Source organism: Pecten maximus, unplaced genomic scaffold (genome assembly GCF_902652985.1).
Source record: "Pecten maximus unplaced genomic scaffold, xPecMax1.1, whole genome shotgun sequence".
Lineage (NCBI taxonomy): Eukaryota > Metazoa > Mollusca > Bivalvia > Pectinida > Pectinidae > Pecten > Pecten maximus.
This window is the reverse complement of record NW_022979301.1, coordinates 14,151-27,517: the sequence shown is the minus strand read 5'-3', so window position 1 is coordinate 27,517 and position 13,367 is coordinate 14,151. Positions and strand designations below refer to the sequence as shown.

The 13,367-nt window shown below is 35.9% G+C and overlaps 2 long non-coding RNA genes across 2 annotated transcripts; both read left to right on the top strand.

Annotated features, from left to right (window-relative positions):
* Window positions 1–1,486: 1,486 nt before the first annotated feature.
* Window positions 1,487–7,297, top strand: LOC117318459. The gene is made up of 3 exons (XR_004530369.1): window positions 1,487–1,627; window positions 2,023–2,096; window positions 4,999–7,297. It is a non-coding gene; the product is annotated as an uncharacterized LOC117318459 (long non-coding RNA).
* Window positions 7,298–7,491: 194 nt separating this feature from the next.
* LOC117318458 lies at window positions 7,492–12,276 on the top strand. Its single transcript, XR_004530368.1, has 2 exons — window positions 7,492–11,424; window positions 11,555–12,276. It is a non-coding gene; the product is annotated as an uncharacterized LOC117318458 (long non-coding RNA).
* The last annotated feature ends 1,091 nt before the right edge of the window (window positions 12,277–13,367 follow it).

Here is a 13,367-nt window from a genome sequence, read left to right as displayed (position 1 = left end):
AAATGTCCTAGTGTACAGGTCCCTTGTAAATGTCCTAGTGTACAGGTCCCTTGTAAATGTCCTAGTGTACAGATCCCTTGTAAATGTCCTAGTGTGCTGGTCCCTTGTAAATGTCTTAGTGTACAGGTCCCTTGTAAATGTCCTAGTGTACAGGTCCTAAGTAAATGTCCTAGTGTACAGGTCCCTTGTAAATGTCCTAGTATACAGGTCCCTTGTAAATGTCCTAGTGTACAGGTCCCTTGTACATATCCTAGTATACAGGTCCCTTGTAAATGTCCTAGTGTGCAGGTCCCTTGTACATATCCTAGTATACAGGTCCCTTGTAAATGTCCTAGTGTGCAGGTCCCTTGTAAATGTCCTAGTATACAGGTCCCTTGTAAATGTCCTAGTGTACAGGTCCCTCGTAAATATCCTAGTGTGCAGGTCCCTTGTAAATGTCCTAGTATAAAGGTCCCTTGTACATATCCTAGTATACAGGTCCCTTGTAAATGTACTAGTGTGCAGGTCCCTTGTAAATGTCATAGTGTGCAGGTCCCTTATAAATGTCCTAGTGTACAGGTCCCTTGTAAATGTCCTAGTGTACAGGTCCCTTGTAAATGTATAGTCTAGTGGTGTACAGTTGGTAATATTTATTGGGGATTTTTTTTTTTGTTATATTCACAACCATTAAAGATACCTCTCAATACGTTTGACTTTGACAACCAAGAGATATGCCTTCCTTCAGTGTGATTCAGCTAAAACTTGCTTGAAATGATCCTGAGATAATCCTGACCAAGTGTTGTTACCTTTTTGGTCTGTCTGAAATCCAAGATGGCCACTATGATAGCTTCAAATATTTTTGTCAATTTCTTCTAAATACCCAAGAGGCATTAAGACCTAATATTGAGCCTGTAGCATGTTGGAGAGAAGCACTATCAAGCTTGGTCAAATTAATGACTTGCCTTTCATTCAAGTTCACAGGGGTCAAGTTTTCTAAAAACCTTAAATGACTCCTTTTCAATAACCCAGAGGCCCGAGACCTGGTATGAACGTATGCCTGTAACATTCTGGGTCAAAGGACCACCAAGCTTGTTCAAATGAATGACCTTGAACTTTGATCAAGGTTACAGGTTCAAATATGCTAAACGCGATATTTGACCTATAGCATGCTTAGTCAAAGGGTCACTAAGTTCAAATGATTGACCCTGCCTTATATCTTGGTCATTTTTTTCAAAACAATTAAACAAGCTCCTTTGAAAACTCATAATGCTGAGAATGATGACATTTGGCCTGTGATTTGCTGGAATGAACAGCTACCAGCTTAGGGTATTGATATTATAGGTCAGAGAAGTTAAAGATATTAAAAATGTTTTAAGAAATGAAATGGTTAATTTGTCCATCCATAAAGGAATGGAGACAGAAGTTGTAAGCACAGATTGATCACCTCTTAACTGTATATACAATGTCAGGAGCAGTTCTAATAAAATGTTTGGTTGTTGACAGACTTTGATCACAAGATTGTGTGGCAGAGGAAAGTCAGGGGAGACAGATGGGAAGTGTATTCCCCAGAACAGATAGAGATGATAGAGAAGTCCTACACTAGTCGCTCAGAGTCGTGTGTGATCGGCAGCCCAGGCAAACAAATAAAGTAAGTAGTTCAGTAGTCCTGCTATCAGTGGTCTTGATCACATTTAATAATGTCAATTTCACATACTATTAATTATTAGGGTGTTCATGAGTAAAATAAATGAGAAAATAAATAGTAGGGATTTACGTATGTAATAACAACAACTTTTGTAAAAGAAAGGGTCAGTTTGGCCTGTACATGATATCAGTGACTTAGTCATGACAGTGTATAATTGCTTTGCTCAGGAGGTAGAGCCCTGGATTGTCACACCTATGTTTGATTCCTCTCCAGGGTACTCATACAGCAGTGTGTTTTGATACTTGATGGAACTTAGTTAGTTAATTTTAAGACAGTCAAAGCAAGGAGAGTGTGGCATTTATTCAGTTGAAGCTTTTTTTTTTTTTTTTTTTTTTTAGATATCGCCTTGATTTCACCAACCTATGTAGCACAAATTTAAGTGATAGCAGTAGCTGTGATATCAGAAGATCTGGTGAGTATTGACTGCACTGTCAGAGAAAATAACATAATGTTGATTCATCAAGTAAAATTTTAGTAAATTTGCTGTTCAGCAGTAGACTATTGTTGACATCAAGACAACTCATGTGGATATTCAGTTTTTATTTTCTATTTAAGATATACGGTTGAAAGTTAATATAGGTATCTTTCTCATGCTTGGGATTGAGGAATTCTCACATGCAGCTCAACGCAGGATTGTTAGGTCACCCGAGACAAAGTTGCACGTGACCTATTCTAATTGCCTTTGTCTGTCTTCATGCATAGTGACTTGTATTACATCTGTAAACTTATAAACATTTTTAGAACCTATACAGCCATTGTGCTTCATCCATCATTGTGTCCTGTCCATAAACTTTTCACATTTTAAACTTCTCCTCAACTTCCATCAGTGAGATTCAGCTCAAACTTACCTGAAATGATCCTTAGATGGTCCTGACCAAATGATCCTTAGATGGTCCTGACCAAATGATCCTTAGATGGTCCTGACCAAATGCAAGTGCTGTTATTTTTAGGGTCAGTAAGAGATTCAAGATGGCAGCCATCTTGGGAAACACATTTTAAACTTCTTCTCCAGTTACACTGGTGCCATTGAGATGAAAACCGTTAAAGATGTTGAGAAAGGGGAGCCAAAAAAGTGTTATTCTTTTGACACAGCCATGGTGGCAATTCTGCAACAATTTGTGAAATTATTCCTTTTCTGAACAATACCTATTTTAATTTTCTTCTCAAGTTCCACTTGTGAGATTCAGCTCAAACTGGGCTACAATGACCCTGGGATGGTCTTGGCTAAGTGTTGTTATTTTCTGGGTTAGTCAGAAAACAAAGATGGCCACCATGACCAATAGTACCAACGAGTATGTATATATTTATAGTAGATGGCCTCTTTAGAGTCAGATCACCATCTATGCCCAATGGGCCTCTTCTTGACTTTTCCAAAACCCCTGGACCAATTTCTGTGAAACTTTGCAGAAACTTTCTGTGGCCATGCAAGGGTCAACGTCAACCAAAATTGTGAATCCGATATGGTTCCCTACCTCCAGGGGTAGGGCAAAAAAGTGGTCAAAGTAACTGAAACAAAAGTCTTTTTCTCAAAGTAGAATCAAATACTATTCATAAATAAAATTGTGAATTTCTTGACCTGGGGCCTCATGTTTCTCTGTGGGGAACAGGTAAAATTTACTATTGTGATGAAATCACATTTTTGAGTATTATTTGTTTAATTTCTGTTGGGAATAATACAGTAATTATCAGTATGAGGATGGTATTTTGGGAGGGGGTAAACTTTACTGTAGTTTATTTAGGGAGGATGTAAACTTGAACATAGTTTATATAAGGAGAGTATATTTGTTTTACATAGGGAGGGGTAAACTTTACTGTAGTTTATATAGGGAAATCGTATTTTGCTGTAGTTTTTAGGTTACCTGAGACGAAGTTGACCTATTGCTATTGCCTTTTGGCTGGCGTTGTGTGTCGTAAACAATTTTCATTTGCAACTTCTTCTTAGTTACAAACATGCCAAGTGACCTGATATTGGGTCTGTAGCGTGCTGGGATGAAGGGCTACCACTTGTGTTTAAATGGTAACCTTGACCTTCATTTAAGGTCACATGGGTCAAATATGCTGAAAATCTTTAAACAACTTCTTCTTGATAACCAAAAGGCCCAACCAAAAGGCCCAGAAACGTAATATTAGGCATGTAGCATGCTGGGATGAAGGGCTCCGAAGTTTGTTCAAATATATGAAGTTCACCTTCATTCAAGGTCAAAGGGGTCAAATAGGCTTAAATCTTTAAATGATTTCTTTTCAATGACCAAGTGGCTGAGGAAGTTGATATTGAGTCTGTAGCATGCTAAGGTGAATTTATAGGGCTCCAATTTTGTTCAAATGAATAACCTTTATCTACATTCAAGGTCACAGGGGGTCTAATAGGCTAAAATCTTTAAACAACTTCTCAAAAACCAAGAGGCCCAGGGATTTGATATTAGGTATCTAGTATGCTGCGGTAAATTGCTACCAAGTTTGTGCAAATGAATGAACTTGATCTTCATTCAAGGTCACAGGGATCAAATACTCTAAAATCTTTAAACAACCTCTTCTCAAAAACCAAGAGGCCCGGGAAGCTGATATAAGGTCTGTAGCATACTGGGGTGATGGGCAACCATGTTTGTTCAAATGAATGACCTTGACCTTCATTCAAGGTTACAGGGGTCAAATAGGCTGAAATCTTTCAGGGACTTCTTCTCAATAACCAAGGGACCCAGGGAGTTGATATTGAGTCTGTAGCATGCTTGGGTGAAGGCAAGGAAATTTGTTCAAATGAATGACCTAGACCAGAATTTAAGTTTGTTAGAGTTAAATTGGCCAAAATATTTAAAAGACACCTTTTCAAATTACTGTGAGACCCTGAGATCTTTCATTTGGTCGCTGATAGATCAGTATTATAGATCACATAGATAGCAGGTGAGCAATTCGGGCCCATTGGGCCCTTGTTTACATAATAGTTGGTACAATATGATGTCATGTCCAATTGTCTTTTTCTGAAGCATGTTAACCACAAAGGGAAATAATTCATAATTAAGTAATTTGGAAATAATTGATCTTATTTATTTTTTATACAATTATTACTAAAAACATAATCTAGTAACCTATATGATTTTTTTCTGGCTAAAAACATTTCATTGATCTTACTTCACCTGGAGCAAGACTTTGTTGACCACCTCTATTGTTAATCACCTCTATAGAGATCAATTGAGTCAGCTATTTATGCTGACTATATATATATTTGTCCTTCCAACACCTAATCTAGAAAAAGCAATTTCCTCTTCACTTCAAGTACCAATTTGAAATGTTATTTTAAATTGTTCTGTTTGTTTTAGAAATGTCTTATAGTGAATATGCTCAGAAGTTTGAGAAACAGTAAAAGAAGGAAGCAACCAAGTATCTGCTGACTAAAGATGGATCATGACTTTACTCAGCTGACTAAAGATGGATCATGACTTAATAAACTCGATCAGCTGACTAAAGATGGATCATGACTTAATAAACTCGATCAGCTGACTTAAGATGGATCATGACTTAATAAACTCGATCAGCTGACTAAAGATGGATCGTGACTTGTAAGGGTCGATTAACTTGGTTGTCTTGTGTCAAAACCAGGTACAAATCTAATCCTCTTGACTTCTGTGTTGGACTGATGTTTCAGGTGTAAATTCTGTAGAATTTAAGACCTCAAGACTAATAATTTTGACTATGGTCTCTAGTGTATACTTTAATAGGCTTCCCAACTAACAAGTGCTGGTCTGTTGTGTAGGGGTCAGCTGGTCCTTGTCTATAACACACAGCTGACCACTGCATTGTATGCATGGAAATTAAAGTAAACTTGACTGTCAAATAGCCTATATCTCTTGGTCTGCCTTGAGACTTACAACATGTTACCATGTTTTGACCCTGCTGAGCAGTTGGATGACATTTTACTTTATGTGTTGTCAGTGACAACTTATATCAGAGTTTTTATACGTAGACTCTACAAGTGCATTTAATACTAGTATTATAATTTCTTTCCGAGACTGGAAAATTTCCCTGGGAAAGACATTTTCTTCTTTGTTTTTGTGATAAACCTGTAAAATCAGTAGATGTGCAGTGATAGAAATTATCCTGCTAGAGCATAACAAGTGACCTTTTTCTCCTTAAGACAACATCCAAGGGAAATTCCCTCAAGCCTGAGCTAGTCTGTAATATTGGCCCTGTTGTTAGACTGAAGTCTGTCATATTGGCCTTGTTGTTAGACTGAGGTCTGTCATATTGACCCTGTTGTTAGACTGAGGTCTGCCATATTGGCCCTGTTGTTGGGCTAAAGTCTGTCATATTGGCCTTGTTGTTAGACTGAGGTCTGTCATATTGGCCTTGTTGTTAGACTGAGGTCTGTCATATTGGCCTTGTTGTTAGACTGAGGTCTGTCATATTGACCCTGTTGTTATACTGAGGTCTGTCATATTGGACCTGTTGTTAGGCTGAAGTCTGTCATATCGACCCTTTTGTTGGACTGAGGTCTGTCATATTGGCCCTGTTGTTATACTGAGGTCTGTCATATTGGACCTGTTGTTAGACTGAGGTCTGTCATATTGGCCCTGTTGTTAGACTGAGGTCTGTCATATTGGCCCTGTTGTTATACTGAGGTCTGTCATATTGGACCTGTTGTTAGACTGAGGTCTGTCATATTGGCCCTGTTGTTAGACTGAGGTCTGTCATATTGGCCCTGTTGTTATACTGAGGTCTGTCATATTGACCCTGTTGTTAGACTGAGGTCTGTCATATTGCCCCTGTTGTTAGACTGAAGTCTGTCATATTGGCCTTGTTGTTAGACTGAGGTCTGTCATATTGGCCCTGTTGTTAGACTGAGGTCTGTCATATTGGCCCTGTTGTTAGACTGAGGTCTGTCATATTGGCCCTGTTGTTAGGTCAAGGTCTGTCATATTGGCCCTGTTGTTATACTGAGGTCTGTCATATTGGCCCTGTTGTTAGACCGAGGTCTGTCATATTGGCCCTGTTGTTAGACTGAAGTCTGTCATATTGGCCCTGTTGTTAGACTGAAGTCTGTCATATTGGCCCTGTTGTTAGACTGAAGTCTGTCATATTGACCCTGTTGTTAGACTGAGGTCTGTCATATCGGCCCTGTTGTTAGACTGAAGTCTGTCATATTGACCCTGTTGTTAGACTGAAGTCTGTCATATTGGCCTTGTTGTTAGACTGAAGTCTGTCATATTGGCCTTGTTGTTAGACTGAAGTCTGTCATATTGACCCTGTTGTTAGACTGAGGTCTGTCATATTGGCCTTGTTGTTAGACTGAGGTCTGTCATATTGCCCCTGTTTGTAGGTCAAGGCATATGTATTGCATAATTGACCTTTTCTGCCAACAGGAAATAAGTTGATTGATAACTCTTATAGCAGTTAACAGGAAATGTACCTTTTTGTTAAGTATAATAAAACATATCTCATTACTTTACTAAAAAAATGTATTCAAAACATCGACTTTGCAAGTTTGCCTACATGATTGAGGATCAGGTTTTTCTAACACAGCATATCATGTTGGTCAAGTTGAAGTAATTTGATCAATATTTGCCTGTTTTGCTTAGACCATGGTCACTATAAAAATGCAGTATACATTCTATAGTTAACAAATGAGATATATTTCAAAGTAAGGTAATGAGATAGATTTAATAGTAAAGTAATGAGATATGATATAAAATAATGAGATATGATATAAAATAATGAGATATGATATAAAGTAATGAGATATGATATAAAATAATGAGATATGATATAAAGTAATGAGATATATGATATAAAATAATGAGATATGATATAAAATAATGAGATATGATATAAAATAATGAGATATGTTATAAAGTTATAAGTAATGACAGAGATATATTTTATAGTTATAGATAATAAGATATATTTTATAATAGTGGAAAGGCTGATTGTATGAATCAAGTGAATGGTGTGTTGTATGATTGCATGCATGTTTACATGTTAAAGAGATATTATTGGTTTTTTTTTTTAAATGCTGTCTATCAACAAGACTAAGTCCATCACTTTGAATTGATGCTGATTTTGGTACAGTATAAATGTAGTATAAATGTAGATACAGGAGTTCATCAGTATACATATAATTGTATCACTATGTATCAATGCTAATTTCGGTACAGTATAAATGTAGTGTAAATGTTGATTTAGGAGTTTATCAGTTTACATATAATTGTATCACTTTTGATATTAGAGGTCAGTACTGCAATGACTCCTCTGATGTCAGAGGAACATTGTCTTTTTAAAACTCAAGTCAATAACTGTATAAAATGTTAAAACTTATTCTGATATAAATGTATTACTGTGTATCAACTATGTTCTATTATATGACTAAATGATAGACCTGATATAAATGTATTACTGTGTATCAACTATGTTCTATTATATGACTAAATGATAGACCTGATATAAATGTATTACTGTGTATCAACTATGTTCTATTATATGACTAAATGATAGACCTGATATAAATGTATTACTGTGTATCAACTATGTTCTATTATATGACTAAATGATAGACCTGGTATAAATGTATTACTGTGTATCAACTATGTTCTATTATATGACTAAATGATAGACCTGATATAAATGTATTACTGTGTATCAACTATGTTCTATTATATGACTAAATGATAGACCTGATATAAATGTATTACTGTGTATCAACTATGTTCTATTATATGACTAAATGATAGACCTATAGAGTTGAGTAATCTTTTAGAAATATTTCATATAATCTAAAAAATACTTTTGAAAAAGTATATCTTCTTGAAACCTCATCATACCAGGTAAATGATACAGGGCAAATGGGCATTGTGTTTATAAGAAATGTATCCAATATACCCTAAAACAATTCTTACTTGTAGGATTACACACTACATATTCAACTCGTCTTTCAGGTTTGGCCAGACAGTTCATAAAATAGTATACATCACAATCTTTCACTCCCTTTTGGGTGAGACATGGAGATCTTAACCGGAGAGGAAAGATTCTAAAGTTGTCAAACACAAGGCTTTATTATTTTATTCTGAGGGCTGTGGTCACCGTCTCACTACCATAGGGGTCATTTGAGGGCTGAGGTCACCATCTCACTACCATAGGGGTCATTTGAGGGCTGAGGTCACCATCTCACCACCATGTGGGTCATTGGAGGGCTGAGATAAACATCTCACCACCATGGGGGTCATTTGAGGGCTGAGGTCAACATCTCACTACCATAGGGGTCAATGATTATTTTTTCTTACCCTGTTTACTCTCGTATACATCTAATGCTGATGTTACGTCAATGCACGACCATGTTGACAAGACCTGATTGAATTGTCAATGTGCATGATGTCATGGTATTGTTGCTAGCTGGGACAACATTAAATTGTTGAGAATGTACAAAGAACATTGTGTAATTTGTCTCAACCCTAAGGTGACACAAGAAAATCTCACACCAGTAAAACTGTGGATATCCCTGTCCAGGGTAAGAGAACGATAGAATCTTACATGGGTCTGTTCTGTAGCCAGAGATATCCCAACCTTTGTGTAGAAGTTGGGTGGTCAGCGCTATCGAGGCTTGCCGCGTGCCCTAGTACTGGGCAGGCAAACTCTTACATGAGGGTGATATCATCCCTATACACTGAACAGGGATATCTTAATCCTTCTGTAAGAGTTGGTCTGGTCTGGATAAGGCTCGCGAACTATATCATATGTTTGATTATATCTTTCTTTCATATTTCAAAAAATAATAACAAATTTCAAGTTGTTGACGCGAACATATTCATTGCACCATCATCAGTGTCCCATGACGTTACCAATTGCGACACTACATAAAATGATGACCTGACCCTGTAGTGAGTATGTATATCATAGTACATATGTATGTGCCAGCTGTATATCCCTATCCCTTGTGGGATAGAGTTTTCTCCTACCCTGGACAGGATATCCACAATTTTACCAGTGTGAGATTTTCTTATCTCACCCTAGAGTTGAGACAGGCTATGTACACATGCTCTTTGCACATTCTCAACAATTGTATCATGACATGGGAACGATTCAATGACATCAAATCGATGATCCAATAAGGTCATATGATAACATGGTTGTGCAATAAACATCAATATCAGACATGTGAGAAGATAAATACGGTAGGAGAAAAATAATAATTCCCCGACTTGGGAGTGAGATCTCATTCCTCGGGGTAAGATGCTTCAGCTGTCAAACACTCACCAAGCCTCATATTTGTCAACTTCAGAACTTTCCCCCTTAATTAGGTTTAGAGTCCATCGTCTCTTCCCAAGGGGATTAAAGATTATGTTTATGCCATATACCTAGCAACCACTGGATCACCCTGGTGTGAAGGATTTAGATTCAGATTCAGATATTTCCTTGTGTCTACAATACAACAATACAATAGTACAGATAGTGTTGGACAATCATACCATTATATCAATCCACCAGTTATATTATATATATCTTTCTCTGGAAGAACACATTGCATGGTATAGCATTGAATGATAGCAGTATGCGATACATTTACTTACATGATGTCATTGATATTAAATGATAATTATCATACAGTTAATGCACTGATACTTTATCATTGATTCCATCATCGACTGTATTTCCAATTCAGAACAATTCCTTGATGGTATTAAAGCCGAGCAGCATGTAAGTACTTTGAAGTTGTTTTTAGACATACTTTTTAAGAAAAGTTTGTTATAAAAATGCAACAGGACCTATGCAATTTCATCAACTTTCATGTTTTTCTTATTATTGGATTAAATTTTAATGGAAATTTCTTAGTTGTGGAACTTTTCTTTTAAAATTCTCTAATGCCTTCCTATGGACAATTTTAAGTCCAGGAACTTCTTCATTTGGCATATATAAGTTCATCTTACCTGGGGTTCCCTTCTCAATAACCAAGAAGTCTATAGGGTCATGATATTGCACTTGTAGCATGAAGGGCTAACTACCATGTTTATTCAAATGAATGAATTATCTTGACTTTCTTTGAAGGTCACAGGGTCAAATATCTATAAACAACAACTTATTGTAATTAAATGGGTCATGGAATTGGGCCAATATCATCTAGTGAGATGAAGGGCTATGAAGTATGTTCAAATGAATGACCGATCCGAGCCAGCTATCAAGGTCATACTGGGGTCAAATATGCTAAAATCTTTAAACAGTTTCTTCTCAATAACCAAGAATCACAGGATTATGATATAGGGTAAAGTTTGTTTGTTCAAATGAATGACACTGTTGTTAAAAATTTAATGGCCTTGCAAACCTGTCAAGGTCATAGGGTTCAAATGTGTTTCAATATTCAAATGTCTTCTAAATAACCAAAAGGCCTAGGGTCATGATAGTTAGTCAATTAATATGCTGAGATGAATATCATGGCTAATAGATTTATTCATGACAAATGAATAAAGCTTTATATCTTTTCAAGGTCACAGGTCTATGTGTTAAATGTTAGTTTATATGCAAACATCATCTATCACTGTACATATAGCATCTGGTGAGTGATAAAACCCATGGGCCTCTTGGTATTCAAACATATTTACTGTGACATTGCAACTGCAGTCATGAAAAAGAAGAATATATTTTTTGCTACAAGTGACAATAGTTGACCAGAAAATGTGGTACATGCCAATAATCTGAACAGTCATTAAATGCAATTATATTTTAAAATAAACACAACCGTGCCTCATCACTGCTACATGTAGGTGTGCCTCATCACTGCTACATGTAGGTGTGCCTCATCACTGCTACATGTAGGTGTGCCTCATCACTGCTACATGTAGGTGTGCCTCATCACTGCTACATGTAGGTGTGCCTCATCACTGCTACATGTAGGTGTGCCTCATCACTGCTACATGTAGGTGTGCCTCGTATGTCATATTAATACAACTTTTTGTTGTGTACCAAGTGCTTAATAATACAATTAATTATCACATTTAAGGATGACCCCAGAGGCTACCCTATACTTTCACAATTACAAGTGAATGCAATTATTAAAAATTCAGGCTTATTATATTTTAGTATCTTTTTAAAAAGAATTTACATTTTATTTGTATTGTTTTGTCCATAACACTTTTATAAAAGTCATTTTATCACAAAATATTTCTTCTATCTATATTCTTAAAACATTAAATGTTTATATCTTATACACTTGTATTTGAATTTGAAAGTGTTAACTCTTTGAACAGGTTATAAATACAATCATGTAACATTCTCTAAAATCTTGTCCTGTAAACAAGGTCTATCCAGTCAATATCATAGCTTCATAGGTTTAAGTAAATGCACGTGTCCGTTAAATCATTACAGTTTTGTAGTTGATGTGTCCAGCAAACATCCCCAATGGCAATAAACAACGGTATACTTATGAATTTTTTTATGCCATAGACATATTTAATGTTGAATGTATTTTGTGATATATATATATGTTTTTTATAGATAATTTTGTTTCTGTACAAGTTTATTTAGGAGTAATATAATTGAAAAGATATACTGATTTTTTATTGAAATTGGAATGTTTTAATGTGGAATGGTGATGTATTAAAACAGTCAAACCCTAAGTTGAAGTTTTTGACTTATTTACATATTGAAGAATCATAGCAACCACATGGAAGCTTCGATTTGTCAGAATTTAGATATTTAATTTCTATGAAAATTGGTTTATAGGGATAACCTCATGGGTGGCCGGGGAGGGCGGTGGGGGTGGGGGGTTGGTTGGTTATGAGTTGGCCACCGGACGTCAGTTCTAGTTTTAAGGCGTTTAAAGTATTAAACCAGTATTTACTTCATCAGAGGTATACATGTATAATCTATAATGACATTCCTATTTCAATCCTTACATTTAAAGAAGCCCTACCGTTGTGAATTAGAAATGGAAGTGTCGCCTGCGCCCACTTAATGCAAAGGATGTCATTTTGGAAATATCGCCATACCATATGACAAGCATTATGCTTTCTTTTGCTGGTTAATTAGATGATGGAATTTAACGACTTCGCAGCATCTGACGTCATATGAGAGAAAGAGTCCGGGAAATAATTGATAAAGAGAATTATGTAAAATTGTCATAACTCCAGAAGAATGGAATATTGACTATGGAGGGTTAAAAGGGACATAAGTCAAACATACTATTTTCAATTTTTTTTCTTACTTTTTTTTACTTTTCTAATTGCAACTTCTCATTATTTGTCATTACTGATTTATTTCTCACAATTTTAATGCTTCATTTTACATTATTACTTTTTTGAATTCAAAACTCTTTATTTTAACATTTTATCTTCAATTGTGCATGTTGTTTTTTTTGTTTTTGTTTTTTTTACTGTTGTTAAGATTTTATATTTTAACTTTAAAGTTCTCCAATTTTACAACTTGTAAAATAACTATTTTTGCTAAAACATGTTACATGAAAGATGAAAACTAAAAATGAAGAGAGAAAGAAAGGGGAAAAAGTAAGAAACAGAAAGTTAGAATTATGTCCCAAAAAACCCTTATGCAATTTTTCATCTTCATTCTATCGCCAGAGGGTGCTCAAATCAATCGCTTCGGAAGTAAGGATTACTCCCTACAGCAGCCATGGCAACAGTGACTCTCAAATTCCTACCAATGCCCGACTGAAACGCTTCATCATTGTTTGGATTAAGCTTTGGCCCTAAAT